At 45.0% G+C, this 17,446-nt stretch overlaps 1 protein-coding gene across 4 annotated transcripts in view; it reads left to right on the top strand.

Moving 5' to 3' along the window:
• The first annotated feature begins 11,581 nt into the window (after positions 1–11,581).
• Bclaf3 (BCLAF1 and THRAP3 family member 3) overlaps positions 11,582–17,446 on the top strand; it is a 53,898-nt gene continuing 48,033 nt past the window's right edge. For 2 of the 4 annotated variants that reach the window (XM_057760477.1, XM_057760480.1), the window contains exons 1-2: positions 11,582–11,693; positions 14,536–14,588. The gene's annotated coding sequence lies outside the window, so the exon portion shown is untranslated. Of the gene's footprint in view, positions 11,750–14,535; positions 14,589–17,446 lie in introns of all 4 variants that reach the window. The other 2 variants (XM_057760478.1, XM_057760479.1) reach the window with 2 other exon arrangements.

Below are 17,446 nucleotides of genomic sequence, written 5' to 3'. Positions count from 1 at the left end.
GGCCTTGGTGAGCTCCCCATAGATCGGTCCGACTGTCTCAGTGGGTGGGTGCACCCCTCGTGGTCCTGACTTCGTTGTAAATGTTCTCCCTCCTTCTGCTCCTCATTAGGACCTTGGGAGCTCAGTCCGGTGCTCCAGTGTGGGTCTCTGTCTCTATCTCCATCCATCGCTAGATGAAGGTTCTATGGTGATATGCAAGATATTCATCAGTATGGCTATAGGATAGGATCATTTCAGGTTCCCTATCCTCAGGTGCCCAAGGAACTAACTGGGGACATTGCCCTGGGCATCTGGTAGCCACCCCAAGTTCAAGTCTCTTGCCAACCCTTAGGTGGTTCCCTTAACTAAGATATGAGTTTCCCTGCTCCCCTATCCAACCTTCCTATATCCCCAATCATCCCGTTTCCCCAAGTTCCCCTCATCCTCTCCTTCACACTTTTCTTTCTCCATCTCCCCTTACCCCCATCCCACCCTACCCCCAAGATTCCAATTTTTTGCCCGGCACTCTTGTCTACTTCCCATAGCCAGGAGGATAACTATATGTTTTTCCTTGGGTTTGCCCTCTTGTTTAGCTTCTTTAGGACCACATATTATAGACTCAGAGGCCCCCTATCCATAGCTAGAAACCAATTATGAGTGAGTACATCCCATGATCTTCTTTTTGGGTCTGGGTTACCTCACTCAGGATAGTATTTTCTATTTCCATCCATTTGCATGCAAAATTCAAAAAGTCATTGTTTTTTACTGCAGAGTAGTACTCTAATGTGTATATATTCCACACTTTCTTCATCCATTCTTCCATTGAAGGACACCTAGGATGCTTCCAGGTTCTGGCTATTACAAATAATGCTGCTATGAACATAGTTGAACAAATGCTTTTGTCATATGATAAGGAATCTCTTGGGTATATTCCCAGGAGTGGTATTGCTGGGTCCAGGGGTAGGTTGATCCCAATTTTTCTGAGAAACCGCCAGACTGATTTCCAAAGTGGTTGCACAAGTTTGCAGTCCCACCAGCAATGGATGAGGGTACCCCTTTCTCCACAACCTCTCCAGCAAAGGCTATCTTTGGTGTTTTTGATTTTAGCCATTCTGACAGGTGTAAGATGATATCTCAAAGTTGTTTTGATTTGCATTTCTCTGATCGCTAAGGAGGTTGAGCATGACCTTAAGTATCTTTTGGCCATTTGAATTTCATCTGTTGAGAATTCTCACACACACACACACCCCAAACAAGCTACTACTTATAGCAGTGAAGAACCAAAGCCCTTATGGGGAAATCCTAGCTCTGAGCATGCTTAATTACAAAGGGATTTCTGCCTTCTCTCTGAAACCTCTTTTTAAAAAATTCAAAAAAAGCTGAACATTGTGATACACACTTTTATTCTCAGCATTTAGGAAGTAGAGGCAGGCAGGCTAGCCGGTCTATGTAGTGAGTTCCAAGATGACCAGGGTTATCTTATGTAGAGAGACCTGATCTCAGAAAAGCAAACAAACAAAAAAAAAACCACCCAAATAAATTTGTAGACAGTCTTGAGATAGAGTTGACAAACTATAAAATTTCAGCTTTAAACATTTACAATCAGAGCTAATAATACACCTCTGTGATAAAGTACTCATCTAGCATACAATTCTAGCACTGAAAGAAAGAACCAATTTCATGGTCTTTATTCACAACATTTTTGCAATCTTGCTGCTAATAGTTGAATATTTTCATTTGAGTGTACTTTTTATGGGGAGGAAGTACTTTGTTTTAAAACAGGGTCTCATGTGATCCTTGCCGGTATTGAGCTCTCTGTATAGCCAAAGATCCTGAGTCTTCTGCCTCTCTCTTCCAAGGCTTAGGTTTACAGCTTTGCATGTGTCTTTTCAAGGGTTTCTTAGCCATGTGCACTGCCTGGCTTTTAATCGTTGGGGTTTGTCCTCAATGCACCTGGAAGCAGGACTGTGGACTTGAAAGTAGTACTCTCAGCAAAAGCCATTTGTTCAACATGAAAATTAGGGTGGTGGTTATGTAACTTAAGGCAGTCTGTGTTGTGGAGGTCCACATTTGTGTCAAAAACATGGGCTCACATGCTAACTGGTGTCACATATCAAGTGTTCAGTATGGGCTTCTATGTTAATAAAAGATAAAGATTAGGAGAAACTGGCTTAAGATTCTTCAAAAATCCTGAGCCAGGGGTGGTACATGCCTGTAATCCCAGCACTCGGGAGGCAGAGCCATGGGGATCTCTGTGAGTTTGAGGTCAGCCTGGTCTACAAAGCAAGTTCCAGGACAGCCAGAACTGTTACATAGAGAAACTCTGACTTAAAAAAAAATCCTGAGCCTTTGGAGATATGCCTTTAACAATGACCATGGACTCAAATGTGTGAGGAAAGATTTCTCCTGTTAGTTAAGCACTAAAGAGACAAAGAGTGCTGCTCTCCTGCCAACATCCAGGTCAGGATACAAAGGCAATTGGGAGTTCAAACTGTAAAGAAATAATCTACTGCCACGACCCAGGAGGTCATCTTGCTAAAGGCAGAGCGTAAGAACTGAACACTGGCCGGGCGGTGGTGGCGCACGCCTTTAATCCCAGCACTTGGGAGGCAGAGGCACGCAGATCTCTGTGAGTTCGAGACCAGCCTGGTCTACAAGAGCTAGTTCCAGGACAGGCTCCAAAACCACAGAGAAACCCTGTCTCAAAAAACCAAAAAAAAAAAAAAAAGAAAAAAAAAGAACTGAACACCTTCAGGTATTACACGTACAGAATTTATTTCCATTCTCCACCCTTTTATGTGTATGAGAGTTTTGCCTGCGTGTATGTCTGTGCACTGTGTTCCTGTAGTATCCATGGAGGCCAGGAGAGGGTATTGTATTTCCTGGAATTGGAATTGCAGATATTTCTGAACAGCAAAGTGGGTACTGGGAATTAAGTTTAGATCTTTTGGTAGAGCAGACCGTAAACCATCTCTCTAGTTCTGAAAATAGATTTTAAACAAGAAATTATCCATAATGTAATGCCGTACAAAAAAGATAACTAGTATGTCTCTCTCTGTGTACATGTTTGTGTGTGTGTATGCATATATGTGTTTGGTTATGTGTTTGTAGAGGCCAGAAGTCAATATTGGATGTCTTCTTCAGTCTCTTTCCAACTTAATTTTTGAGGTGGGGTCTCACTAAATCTGGAGCTAAAATATTTGGTTAGACTTACAGAGATCCACCTGTCTCTGCCTCTTTAACACTGGTTTTACAGGCATGTAATGCTGCACCCAGATATTTATGTGGGTACTGGGAATCAAACTCAGGTCCTTAAAGTTAAATGAAAGCACTTTACTGGTAAAGCTATTTCTTCAGGTCAAGCATGCCCTGTTGAAATTTTATTTGCACATTGTTTTAACGAGGTGGCCTAAGGACCTGCTGTGTCTCAAAAAAATGTAACTCATATAATAGACTGTGTGTTTTTGCTTAGAAACCAGTAGCCAGTATCTGGACTAGCTAGTTAATTATAGATGGAATGATGAAGTGGTTTTCCCCTCCCTCCCCCTCTGCCTGCCTGTGGTATTTTTTTTTTTAGATAAGATCTATTAGGTAGCTCTGGCTGTCCTGAAACTTGGAATGTAGACTAGGCTGGTTTCAAACTCACTGAGATTCACCTGGCTCTGTCTCCTGAGTGTTGGGGCTGACAAGTTAGCTCAGTTGGTAAGAAGGCCAGGGTTTGATTCCCAGCACCCATATCAGGTAGCTTACACCCATCTGTAACTTCAGTTCCATGGAATTCAACACCCTCTTCTGGACTCCCTTGGCACCAGACACACATGTGATGCACAGACTTAATTGTTTTTGTTTTGTTTTAGTTTTTCGAGACAGGGTTTCTCTGTGGTTTTGGAGCCTGTCCTGGAACTAGCTCTTGTAGACCAGGCTGGCCTCGAACTCACAGAGATCCGCCTGCCTCTGGCTCCCGAGTGCTGGGATTAAAGGCGTGCGCCACAACCTCCAGGCTCACACAGACTTAATTGTAAGCAAACACATATACACACAAACTTTTTAAGGGTCGGTGTTTTGGTGTGACACATACCTTTTATCCCTAGCCTAAAGCTAGTGAGTGTAAGTGTTACAGTCCTGAGGGGAAAGGTATCCTTACAGTCTAGAGCCAAGGAATACCACAAAGTCACACAGCACAACAAATTTCACATAAGAGACTTACTGGGAACTGAGTAGGAGGAAGGTTTTATATAGGGTTTCTTGTGGTGGGTGGGCTTTCCAGGGTGGCGTGGGATTAGTGGAATTTTGTGACCTGATCTTGGAGTAATATCAGGGATTAATGGGATTCTGTGGCCTGTTCTTGGTGCAAACTGAGGGATTAGTGTGATTTTTGTGGCCTGATCTTGGGGCAAGCTCAGGGATTGGTGTGATTTTGTAGCCTGATTTTTTTTATATTTATTTATTTATTATATATACAATATTCTGTCTGTGTGTATGCCTGCAGGCCAGAAGAGGGCACCAGACCCCATTACAGATGGTTGTGAGTCACCATGTGGTTGCTGGGAATTGAACTCAGGACCTTTGGAAGAGCAGGCAATGCTCTTAACCTCTGAGCCATCTCTCCAGCCCCCTGTAGCCTGATTTTGGAGCAAGAGCAGGGATTAGTGGGATTTTGTAGCCTGATTTTGGAGCAAGGTCAGGGATGGGTAGGATTCTGTGGTCTGGTTTTGGGCTTTTTTTTTTTTTTTTTTTTTGTCTCTGTAGGGCGGAGTTTGGCTCCCTGCATCTTGAAGGCTGGCTGTTAGGGTAGTCTAGGTGGAGAGTTTGCTACTGTTTCAATTTCAAATGGTGGGAAGAAAAAGGTGCTCAAAGGAGAATAGCCATATATCTGGCAGAACCAACCAAGGAGAAAGAGATGGCAAGACCAATCAGGTAGAGTGGAAGGAGTCAAGAAAGGAAAGGACTCCAAATCCTATAAAACATGCAGCTACTCTAAATCAATTGGAGGACTCCCCAGCCATGACTTACTTAACACCAGCGCCACCCAACAGGAATAGATGAATCAACTTGTTGGTAGGAGATCTGGAATAGAGAAGGACTAGGGCCTGGAGAGATAGCCCAGTGGTTGAGAGCCCTAAGCCTACCCACAAACATTTCTTTCCAAGCAAGACAAATCATTTTTGTCTGTGCTCTGCCATTGACCAAGCTATTGCAGAAACAAGAGTGATGCTGGGTGGAGGGTTCAGTCAGTAAGCACTTGCTTGCAAGCACAAGCCCCTGAGTGTGGATTCCAGAACCCACTAAAAAGAAGAGGAATGATGGCACATACTTGTAATTCTAGCACTGGGGAGACAGAGACATGAGAATCCCTTATCTAGCCCATTTGAATAGCTCCAGGCCAATACAAAATTAAAAAGAAAACAAAGCAAAATGAAAAACCCTGCGCGTGCGCGCGAGCGCTCACACACACCGAGAAAAGATTATCCAGGTGCTGCCAAACTGTAATCTCAGCCTTGGACAGCGGAGGTACAAGGATCAGTAATTGAAGGCCAGCTTGGGCTACATGAAATCTTGTCTCAAATAAACAACAGAAAAGGAAGGAGAGCGTCCATGAATATAATGTTTGTATTATGGGACTGAAGAAAGGGTGGAGAAATCAGGGCCAGCTCAATATTATCCATCAGAAGTCATTAACAGTTAACAGAAAACACACGTGCTTCTTTCAATAGGGATATAAATGCTGATGTTAATACTCAACACAACCCAAAATAGAACACACACAAAAGCTCTGGGGAAATCTAGGCCAGCAGTGTTTTCAAGGGAGCTATCTGCCCTACTTCATTTTTTTTCTCCTATCAGCCTTTAGAAAAGAAAGCCACATAGAAGGGCAGCTGTAATACACGTAAGCCCACCTATTAATTTTCCTCAGAATCTGTCTCTCTAACGAGACATGGATGGTGAGGACTTTGCCTAAGCCTAGTCAAAGCATGAATTAATTGCTCTAATTTAAAAAAAAAGAAATTCTGGTTTAAGCATGTACTAGTTGTATAGCATTTTTATACTAATTGGAACATTCCTTCCAGGAGAAAGGCAAGACTCATGATACCCAGGGTGTAAATAAACACAAAAACAAACAAACAAAAACCCCAAAAGCAGCATTCACAAGACTGGAAAAAGGAACTTGCAACATTCACCAGGCCCTTTCCCAGTGTTATCCAAGCAGTAAACAACCGCTGGGGAGCAGACTAAAAAACAAGCTGCCCAGAGAAGGCTGGGCTGCCCAGAGGCGGTTTCTGGCGTCTGTCCAGCTGCCTGCAAGCTGTGCAGACAGCTCCAGGTTGTCTGCTTCCTGGTCTGTCACCCATGTCGAAGTGGGCTTTTCAGATGCCTCTGCCTTTGAGTCATCTCTGCTCCTGCAGGTCACCTTGTACCTACATTCTTGTTAGCAACCCTGCTAAAAACACGGTTCACCAAGATGGACTTTGGTGAAATGGTTACTTTGGTCTGTTTTGAGTTCCCTATTAGGGTGAGTAGGGTTTCTGCATATGATGGGAGAAGAAAAGTCTTTCACAACACACACACACACACACAGAGGCACACACAACTACAAAAAGAAGAGGATTTGTTAGATTAGCTCCCACAATTAGATGCTGGATAATCCAAACAATGACTGTTTGCCCTCTGCAGAAGCAGAAACCTGTTAGATACTCAGTCTAAGAAATGGGAAGCCTCAGAACAAATGGGATCAATGATTGCCTTCAAGCCCTCAGAGAGTGTCTGTGTGGGTAAGTGTTGAGAAGCTGAAGATGTTGGAGTCTAATGGTCACAGGCAATGGCATGGGCAATCGACATCCGTTGAAGAAGAATGGAGCTTACACACTCTGGCTGGACACTTTCCCCCACCTTTATTCCATTTGAGTTCCAGGCCTATTTGGATGTTGCCACCCACATTCAGAACAGGTACTTCCCCCCTCAATTGCTGTCCTACATGTCAATCACCTCTGACAACACCCCCACAGATACACCAAGAAGTGTGTCTTAATAGTCCCCTAGGCATCTCAATCTAGTCAGGTTGACAGTCAGACCATGACAAATAATTTTTACACTCCCTTGAATTTCACTGAGCCTCTACATTTATCAACTGCTTTACAGGGAATAGAAATGATAGGAATGGCTTCTTCAACTTGAGTGTGTATCCGACTCCCATAGAGGCTCTCCTGGGTGGACCCTACTTCCAGACGTTTTCACTTGGTAGCATTATGTTCATTCATTTTTCATGTATTTATTTTTATTTTGGTACTGGGCTTTGTGTAAGTTAGGCAAGTGCTCATCTGCGAAGCTATACCCCTAGACCACTGAGTCATTATTTTTAAACAAAAGTTTTAAGATACAATGGAGGTGGGCTGGAAATGTAATATAGCATTAGAGTGTCTGTCTGGGATACAGGAGGAGTCCTTGTTTAAATAAAAAAGAAAGAAAGGTACAGTGCATGGTTGTGCCCTTGCTTTTTTTCTTCTGCTATGACATCCATAATATCTCACACAGGGTTGATTCCTTTAGTTTGAGTTCCAGGCAGAAGAACCAAAGCTGACCTGTAATTGCCATGCATGTAAGCAAGCAATAAAGTAACTCCCTGAAATGCTGGGATTGTTATTTTAGCTGAACGAGCTATGCAAGCTCCTTATACTAAGTGTACTTGATATTCTGTAACAGGTTTGTGTCCTTATGAAAGCCAAAGAAATGAATGGGAAAAGCTAATACTCTTCCATTTCAATAATATTCTGTGTGTACATGCATATACACCGTTCAGATAATAGCAAGAATCATATTACCACATGCAAACTGTTTTTGTTTTGAGACAAGGTCTCATGTAGTCCAGGGTTGCCTCAGATTTGCTGTGTAGCTGAGAATGACCATGAACTCACAAATGCTGGGATCACAGGGATGAGCCGTCATGTTCAGCACCATGTGCAAATTGTTTATCAGCCTTCTCCATGGAAACAGACAGGAAATAGAGCCAAGAGCCATCTGCTTGTCTTGACAAAGGTCACCTTTTCGGAAATGAGTCTAAAAATAATACACACAGAACAGAGTGACATATATACACTCATAAACATGAAATATACACGCATAAACATGAAATATACACAAAATAATCAAAGAGAAATAAGAACATATTTCTTTTTGTTGTTTTTGTTTTGTTTTGTTTTGTTTGTTTGAGACAGGATCTCATTTTGTAGCCCTGATTGGTCTGGAACTCACTAGGTAAACCAGGCTGGCCCAGAACTCACAGAGATCCACCTACCTCTGCCTCCTGAGTGCTGGGCTTAAATGTGTGCCACCATGCCCAGCTTCCTTACATCTTCTAACCAAACAGAAAACAATAGTCATTGTTAAAATGCAAACATTTCTGTGCATTTAGAGCAATGAATGCCGGGTAGCCAGAGATGAAAGAGGTTAGGCACAAGCCTGACCTGCAGGATCACAGATGACTCAAAAGTAGTGACATCTAAAAAGCCACTGCAACGTGGGAGACAGGCCAGGAAACAGACAACCTGGAGCTGTCTGCACAGCTTGCAGGCAGCTGGACAGGTGCCAGAAACATCCTCTGGGCAGCCAGCCTTCTCTAGGCAGCTTCGCTAGTCAGAATCTCCTCCCCAGTGGTTGTTTAGTACTTGGCTAACACTGGGTAAGGGGCCTGGTGAATCTTGCGACTTTCGGCTTTCCCTGGGGTGTGAATATATGTTACCTCCTCAGTCTCATACGCCTCCTCCTTCCCTCCCTTCTGGAGGAAATGCTTTAACTTAGAGGAAACTGATGTATGAAGCGTGGGTTTAAGTTGAATAGACGGTTTGTGGGACGTGAGAGCTCTAGAGTCAGTGACGACAGTGTGCTCAGAGACACTATAGCCAGGATGGGGATTGTGGACCCAAATACACAGGCTGTGAAAACGCAAAAGGTAATAAATGGAGCAGTCAGGTGTCTCCTACCTTTCGTCACCACAACATCTTATTGCTGCATAGAGAGTTCATGCTTGAAAACCACATACCTGAGTGACAAAACCACATAATTGAGTGACAAAAATGAATCACAAAAGATCTCTCCTCTCCTCCCCAGACAGGGTTTCTCTCTGTAGCTTTGGAGCCTGTCCTGGAACTAGCTCTTGTAGACCAGGCTGGCACTTAACTCACAGAGATCCGCCTGCCTCTGCCTCCCGAGTGCTGGGATTAAAGCCGTGCACCATCATGCCCAGCCACAATACATCTTTTAAGTAAATTTATAATTTTATGTTTGGTTTCGTTCAAAGCTGTTCCACGACACACATGGCTTATGGGCTGAAGGTTTGGACACACCTAGCAGATTTTTCTAGAGTACATTAACCTGAGAATGGGTGCATACAACAGGAGTAAAGGCTATTGGGTAGCTAGGGAGATAGCGAAGTTGTTAAAGTGCTTGCAGACCTGAGGACCTGTGTTGGATGCCTGGAATACAAGTAAACAAACTGGGTGTGGTGGCTGTCAGCTTGTCATTCCAGGCTGTCAGGAGGATCTCTGGGGCTTGCCAGCTAGCCAGTTTAGACTAATTGGTGAGCTTGGGTGTTCTACTTAGGGTTTCTGTTGTTCTGATGAAACACCGTGGCCAATAAGCAAGTTGGAAGGAAATGGTTTATTTGGCTTTGACTTCCACCTTATAGTCCATTATTGAAAGAAGCCAGGACAAGAACTCAAATAAGGTAGGAACCTGGAGTCAGGAGCTGATGCAGAAGTGATAGAGGGGTGCTATTTACTGGCTTGCTCCTCATGACTTGCACAGCCTGCTTTCTTATAGAACCTAGGACTACCGGCCCAGGAATAGCATTACCCACAATGGGCTGGGCCCTCCCCCCATAGATCACTAATTAAGAAAAAGCTCTATCTACACAGCTGCGGAGGCCTGTGCCTGTGGCCATGGCCTCACCACAGCTGGAATCTGTAATGATCTCCATGGCCTGTGTTGCCACCAAAGCCTTGTGGTTGCCTGGCATCTGGGCCACACTGTCTTTGAGGACATGCTGCTGATGTGAGTAGGACCATGATGACATCCAAGCCAAGCCAGAGCTGTGGCTGAGGGTCATGTCTGGTCCCGTGATCCTACTACAGCCAGGGTCTGTTGTGTTGATGTCCAAGGCCCATGTTACCACAGGGATTATAGAACTGGCCCTCCTGACCTGAGCACCAGGAAGCTGGGTCTGCCCCTCTTTAGCCACCTCAGAAAGAGAGCTGTTGCACCCCATTCCGGGAGAACTGGCCCCAGTGGACTAGGTGCAGGAGAGCTAGCCCTGACCCTCCACAGCCCCAGGAGAATTGTCTCCGCTCCTTGTCAGCTACCACTACTGGAGAGCTGGCCCTGCATTTAGGCGCACTAACCCCACCCCTCACCACCTGTTTGGGAGAGTTGGCCCTAATGGCTTAGGCACAGGAAAGCTGACTTAGACCTTTGCCTGAGGTGGAGGCCCAGACTGAACAACTCAGCTACCACTCAGGCCCGCATCCAGGGTTTTGAGTTGGCCTACCTTAGCATCTACCCAACCTGTGACCTGCTGGAGCACATGATTGACTGGTCCTGTCTAGCCATAGCCACAGGATCTCTGTGACTTAGGCCAATAGCCGAATATCCCAGAGAAGTTCAGATGATGGGCCAGTATTGATGGTGGACCAGAAGCCAAGGCCTTGAACTCGGCCAACAACTCGTTGCAATGAATATTTTGTAAGGAGAGCTCTTTGGACAAACTGCAGCTCCCAAGGCCACTAGGACCAATAAACATGATGGGGAGGCAGGAAAGAGAGAGACATGAAAAGAATTCTTTTTCCTTTGGGGAGTGGGGAGGCTACAAGGGTGGGCGGCAGACTTGGGAAGACTGGGAAATGAGTGCAACTGAGCTACATGATGTGAAATTCCCAAAGAATCAATAAAAATCTGTTCATATAAAAAAGGAGAGAAAGGAGGAAAAGAAAAGAAAGAGGAGAGCAAACAAAGAGGGACTGGCATTTATGGGCACCATTAACCTATCTGCAAAGTTCAGAAGTTGCTGTTTTCCAAGTAGAAGCTTCATTTGAGGCTATGGGAGATGGGTAAAGTTAGGTGACAGGTTAGAAACTAAGTAGGCAGGAATGGAGACCAAGAATAAGCAGGTTCAGGTAAGTTGACTCTGGAAGATCTTTGAGGGTCGAGCTGAAAGTGCTTGGCAGCTACTTCTGCCCCTTGGTACCTCGATCTGCACACAAGGCCGGGGACCAAGCTGAGGGCTGACCTCGAGGCCGCGATCCTATCCTCAACTCCAAAGAACCCAGGCCTTGCACCATCCAGTATGTTCCTTTTCTACAGCCTGAGGATTTGAGGGGGTACTCTCAGGGAACAGAGGAGCACAGCCAGCAATGCGCGCTACAGCGCCCTCTGGGGCAGCCCAGGCGGGGCCCGAAGCCCGGGCTTCTCCGTGAGAACCAGTTTGGCAGGAGGAGGACACGGTGGGCGGCGCTGGGGCGGGGCGGGGGCGTGTTCAGGGCGGGGTTGGGGCCGGACCATTCCGGAATGAAGTGGTTCCGGGTCTCCTAGACCCGCGAGGGCGGCTGGGTGTTGTTGGAGCAGGAGGCGGGAGCTGAGCAAGGGGCGAGGCCTGGAGGAACCTGAAGCGGCTCTGGTGTTGAAGGCGACGGCGGCGGTGACGGCGGCGGCGACGGCTTCACTGCGGGGTGAGGGGTCCGGGAGCAGGCAGAGCGAGGAGGCCCCGGCCCGCAGGAGAAGGAGGGTGTGTCCTTCGCTCAGGAGAGGCAGTTCTCATAGTGGCTGGAGGAGCGGCCAGAATGGGGCGGCCGGGATGAGGCGGCCAGGATGGGGCGGCAGGGATGGGGTGGCCGGGATGGGGTGGCAGGGATGGGGCGGCAGGGATGGGGTGGCAGGGATGGGGCGGCCGGGATGGGGTGGCAGGGATGGGGCGGCCGGGATGGGGCGGCCGGGGTGGGGTGGCCGGGATTGGGTGGCCGGGGTGGGGTGGCCGGGATGGGGCGGCAGGGATGGGGTGGCAGGGATCGGGCGGCTGGGATCGGGTGGCGGGCAGGCTAGGCTTCTTCGGGGACAGCGTCCCTTCTCTCTTCTCGCTCGGCCACCGCCTTCCCTCTGCGGCGGCCGCCGGTGCGCCTCAGGGCCCCCGGCCGGCGCCTGGCTCTCGGGGCGATAGGTGACTGTCGCCACCAGTGCCTTGCCCGCGGTGCCCGAGGCGACACCTGCCCGCTGCCTCTACCTTCCCCGCCCACAGCGTCGGGCAGGTGGCGGCTCCGTTCTCGGACTGTCCATCCTGGGGACCAGGAAGGGGGCGGTGCCCCAGGGATGGAGCGCTGGTTCCTCAGGCGGCCCCGGGACGTGTCTGCCCGCGGAACCCGAGCGCCCGCTTTGTCCGCGGGAGACGCTGTGGCCGCCGTCGCCGGGTCTTCCCCGGGGAAAGCCAAAGTGTAAGGGAAGACGGCTGGGAGAATTTTAGTCACCTGTGCCGCTAGCAGGACTGCCCTGGAGAAACTTAGCCCCCGAAATAGTTTCCTTTGGAGGGGGACTTTGGGAGGTACACCTTAAGTGGTAGCTTTTCTGGAACACATTACCAGCTACTAGTAGAAAATGGGCTCCGTGAGAGATTCCTGTCAGGCAACCTTTGGAGCACATTTTTTTCTTTTGTAGCCCCAGGGGTTAAAGTTAGGCCCTCCCCCATGGCAAGAGAGCACTCCACCAGAGACAGATGTGTATCTGTGCAGACACAGCCGCTTTCACCTCAGGCTGCTGTGTAACTCATTCTATAGGTCAAGCAGGCTTCGAACTTTCTAGAGTAGTGTAGTTGGGATTATAAGGCCTGCACTGCCAGGACTGGCACGTTTTTAACATCTTTTTTCCCCTAGGTGTGAACAGGTTCAAAAAAATCTAAAAAAGGCTTTGCTGTAATTTCATAAGTTTTCATAAGCTTTCAAAAACTCTAACTTATGTTGGTTTTTTTCTTCCTTCCTTCCTTCTTCTTCTTTTTTCTTTTCTTTTTTTTTTGTTTTTGTTTTTGTTTTTGTTTTTCGAAACAGGATTTCTCTATAGCATTGGAGCCTGCCCTGGAACTCGCTCTGTAGACCAGGCTAGCCTCGAACTCACAGAGATCCCTCTGTCTCTGCCTCCTCCCGAGTCCTGGAAGTCCAGCCACCACTGCCAGCTCTTCCTGCCGCTGCGCTCCCCCCAAAGTCTTGTAGCCCAGGTTGGCCTTGATCTCACAGTGTGCTAAGGCTAGCCTTGAACTTCTGATTCTTCTGCCTCTGGCTTCTAAACAGTGGACTATAGGAAAATATTAGACATGCCTGTTTTATTTTCCTTGTTTATTGGTAGCACTTCAGCTTCTTATTTAGTCTACTTTTGTAAAAAAAAAAAAGTTTAGTGTTTTTAGAAGTGAGCAAGGGATTTGAAGTTATGACCTTTGAATTATATTATCTCATTACCTTGGCCAAGTCACTTTACTTTTTCTAAGGTATTTCCTCAACAATGGACAAGGTGTTATAATGTGTTTGCCTTACCTTTCTTTTAGGGTCATATGAGACATTTATGGAAAGTACATTTCATATACCTTGTCTTATTGCAGTTTTTGCTTTCTTGTAAAAATTTCAGAGCACAGGAGCATTTTGTAGCACACAATTTCGTTTATTTATTTATTTATTTTTTTGAGACAGGGTATGTCTGTAACAGCCCTAGCTGTCCGAAACTAGCTCTATAAACCAGGCCTGCCTCTGCCTCCCAAGTGCTGGGATTAAAGGCGAATGCCACCACCATCACCCAGCTAGGCACATAAAAATTTAAAAGTAAATTTCTTGGGACTGGGGAAAATGATTAATCATGAGGACCTGAGTTCAGATTCCCAGTACCCAAGTAAAAAGCCAGAGCTGCAGTTACCTCTAACTCCAGCTCTCAGGAGGCACAGGGAGAAGGGTCCCTGGGGACCATCCAGGCAAGCTGAAATGGAAGACCCCTGTCTAAAACAAATAAGGTGGAGAGCTATTGAGTCAGATGGCTATTTCTGGTCTCCACATGGTTGCATATACATGAACACACATACAAGGAAGGACCTGCCCACAATCACACACAAAAAAAGAGTTTTTGAAAGCTGTTCTGGGGCTAGGCATGGATTTCAGTTGATAGAGAACTTGCTTAGCATGTTTGAAGCCATGAGTTCAATTTTCAGCACTCAAAAGTTAGAGTCAAAAGATTATAGATACAACCTGGGAGGTGGTGGCACAGACAGTGGCAGAGACAGGTGGATCTCTGTGAGTTCAAGGCCAGCCTGGTCTACCGAGAGAGTTCCAGGACAGGCTCCAAAGCTAGAGAAACCCTGTCTCAGAAAAACAAACAAATAAACAAAAAAGGTTGCAGATTCAGGTGTGTGCATGTGCTTCTTCCAGTACTGTGAATTGAGCCCAGTATTTCCTGTATGTCAGGCAATCACTCTACCTACTTAGCTGTATCACTAACCCTCAGTTTTTGATTTTTTTTTGTTGTTGTTTGTGTGTGTGTGTCAAGCAGGTTGCCACTGTGAAGCCCAAGCTTGCCTCGGGTACTGAGTGTCTGGATTACAGGTATGTAGCACCATGTCTCGCTAACAGTCACAAGTTTGAAGCCAGTCTAGGCACTTTATTAAGATCCAATTTCCCTGGGCATAGTGGTGAACACCTTTAATCCTAGCACTAGGGAGGCAGAGGCAGGGAGATCTCTTTGAGTTAGAGACGAGCCTGGTCTACAGAGTTCCAGGTCAGAGCTATATAGTGAGACCTTGTCTTGAAAAAAATCAGATGAAGAAAAAAAAAACCAAAAATGCCAAATAAAAAGATATAGTTTCAAAAACTATTCTATAGTACTCTTTGACCCCACACCACACTCTTTCATACTCTTAAGTTTGAAATTCAATTTATTCTTCATAGTGTATAAATTGTATATTGAACATAGCTCCCCTTTTCTTTCTTTTCTTTCTTTCTCTTTCTGTCTATCTCTTTTTTTTTCCCAAGAAAGAATTTCTCTTTGTAACAGTCCTAGCTGTCCTGGAACTAGCTCTTGTAGACCAGGCTGTGCTCGAACTCACAAAGCCTCTGCCTCCCGAGTGCTGGGATTAAAGGTGTGCACCACCACCATCTGACTTTTCCTTTGTTTTTTGAGACAGTCTCATTTAGACCATCTTGACTCCAAATTTGTAATCCTTTTGCCTGTATCTCTTTAAGTAGTATTAGGGGTATGTGTGCATCACACTTCATTTACATCAGTGGTTCTCAACCTTCCTAATGCTGTGACCCTTGAATACAGTTCCTCATGTTATAGTGACCACCAACTATAAGATTATTTTTGTTGCTGCTTCATAACTGTAATTTTGCTAAATATCTATGTTTTCTGCTAATCCTAGGCAACCCCTATGAACTGGCTACTTGACAACCCAAGAGGGCTTGTGACCCACAGGTTGAGAACTACTGATTTATGTGGTTCTGGTGACTGAACCTTAGGGTTTCATGCATGTTAGGCAAGCACTATGCTAACTAAACTTCACCCCAGCCTCTTTTCTCTGTTATTTTAAGTGTTTAATATCTTATAAATAACACATATTTAGTCTTTAATTTGTACTGATTTTATTATTCATTTGTACTATTTTACTATTTATTTGTAGTATTTATTTGTATTGTGTTTATTAGAATGAATTTGTGTGTGTGTGTGTGTTTATGTCAGTGTTGCATGCATGTTAAGGCCAGAGGTTTGATATCAATTGTCTTCTTTGATAGTTGTCTATCTTATTTTTTAAATTTTTATTTACTGTTAGAGTTCAGGTGTGCGCTCACATATGTGCTGGAACATATGTGGAGGTCAGATGACAGTGTGGAATCAGTTCTCTTCATCTACCTTTGGTTGGGGGATCAAACTCATTTGCCATGCTTATTTATGTACAAAGCATCTTTGTATGCTGAGCCAGCTCATTGTCCTGTCTTATTTTTGAGACAGTCTTTCACTAAACCTGCAATTCATTAATTGTGCTAGATTAGCTGGCGAGCAAATGCCTTTGCAGCCCAGGGATTACAGTTGTGCTGCTGGACCAGCTTTTTATGTAGGTGATAGGGAGATGAACTCAGCTCCTCATGCTTACTTGGCAAACATTTTATTGATGGAGTGTTTATGATGGAGATTCAGTCTCATAATTTTTTAACTGGTCACTTTTTAGCACATCTCATAGAATTTGATTATTAGTCTTTGTGTTTGTGTACACACACAAACACACACACACACACACCTCACTTGAGACAGGGTATTACTCTATAATCAAGGCTGACTTTAGACTCTGTGTAGCCCAGGGTGGCCTAAAACTCATAGCTATCTTCCAGTTTCAGCCTCCAAAGTGCTGAGCTACCATGTGAGCCATTATGCTTTGCTTCATTGTCAATATTTTTTTAATTTTAAATAAACCAATTAAGAGCACTTGTTTCTCTTATAAAGAACTTGGATTTTGTTTGCAGCATCCACATGATTGTTCCCAACTATTGAAATGCCCGTTCCAGTTTATCTGATGACCTTTTCTGACCTTAATGGGTTCCATATGCACATATGGTACACAAACATGTATACAGACCAGCACGATATATATAAAGTAAAAAAATTTAAAAACTCATCATTTTTATACTTACTTAGTGTGTATTTGCATGTTCATGCCATGGCATGCATATGGAAGAAAGACTTGTAAGCTCTCCCTCGTTTTTGTTTTTGTTTTTGTTTTTTTCATGGGTTCTGGGGATCCAACAAGTCCCTGTGCTTGTATGGCAAGAACTTTACCTACTGAGCCATCTCCCCAGCCCCTGAGAACATTAGTATTTTTGTTTTAATGGCCTATGTTTGTATTTAACCTCTTTCTAATATGTTTACTTTTCTGTTTTTCTTTGTGTGAGAAAGATAGGAATTACTTTATCCCATGTAACCAAATTATAAGAATGATAAGCAGCAGTAGAGTTCTGTATGCACTTTTAACCATTCCTTACTGAAGAACTGGTGATAAGGTAACATGCTTTCTGTGACCATTAGAATAATCCATGCGTGATCTCCTCACTTCTGCTTTTCCCTTTCCTCTGAGCACACTTATTCCTGTGTTCTCTTATTGCAAAGGCTTTACTTGAGAATTTTTATTAATTGCATTAGTAAATACTGAATTTTCATTTAGCATGGAATCTTTTTTGCATAATTCACCCATTTTAAGTGTACAGTTCAGTATTTTTAGTGTTTTCATACAGTTGTACACACATTATCATAAGTCTAATTCCAGAATAGTCCTTCACCCAAAAAGTTCTTGTTAGGTGTGATGGTGGATGTCTAGAATCCCAGAACTTGAGAGATATAAGAAGGGAGGACTAGGAGTTGCATGTCATCATCCTCACCTACACAGCAGGTGTGAGGCCAGCCTTCCTGACAGGGA

Source organism: Chionomys nivalis, chromosome X (assembly GCF_950005125.1).
Source record: "Chionomys nivalis chromosome X, mChiNiv1.1, whole genome shotgun sequence".
Lineage (NCBI taxonomy): Eukaryota > Metazoa > Chordata > Mammalia > Rodentia > Cricetidae > Chionomys > Chionomys nivalis.
This window is presented reverse-complemented; position numbering and strand designations above follow the sequence as displayed.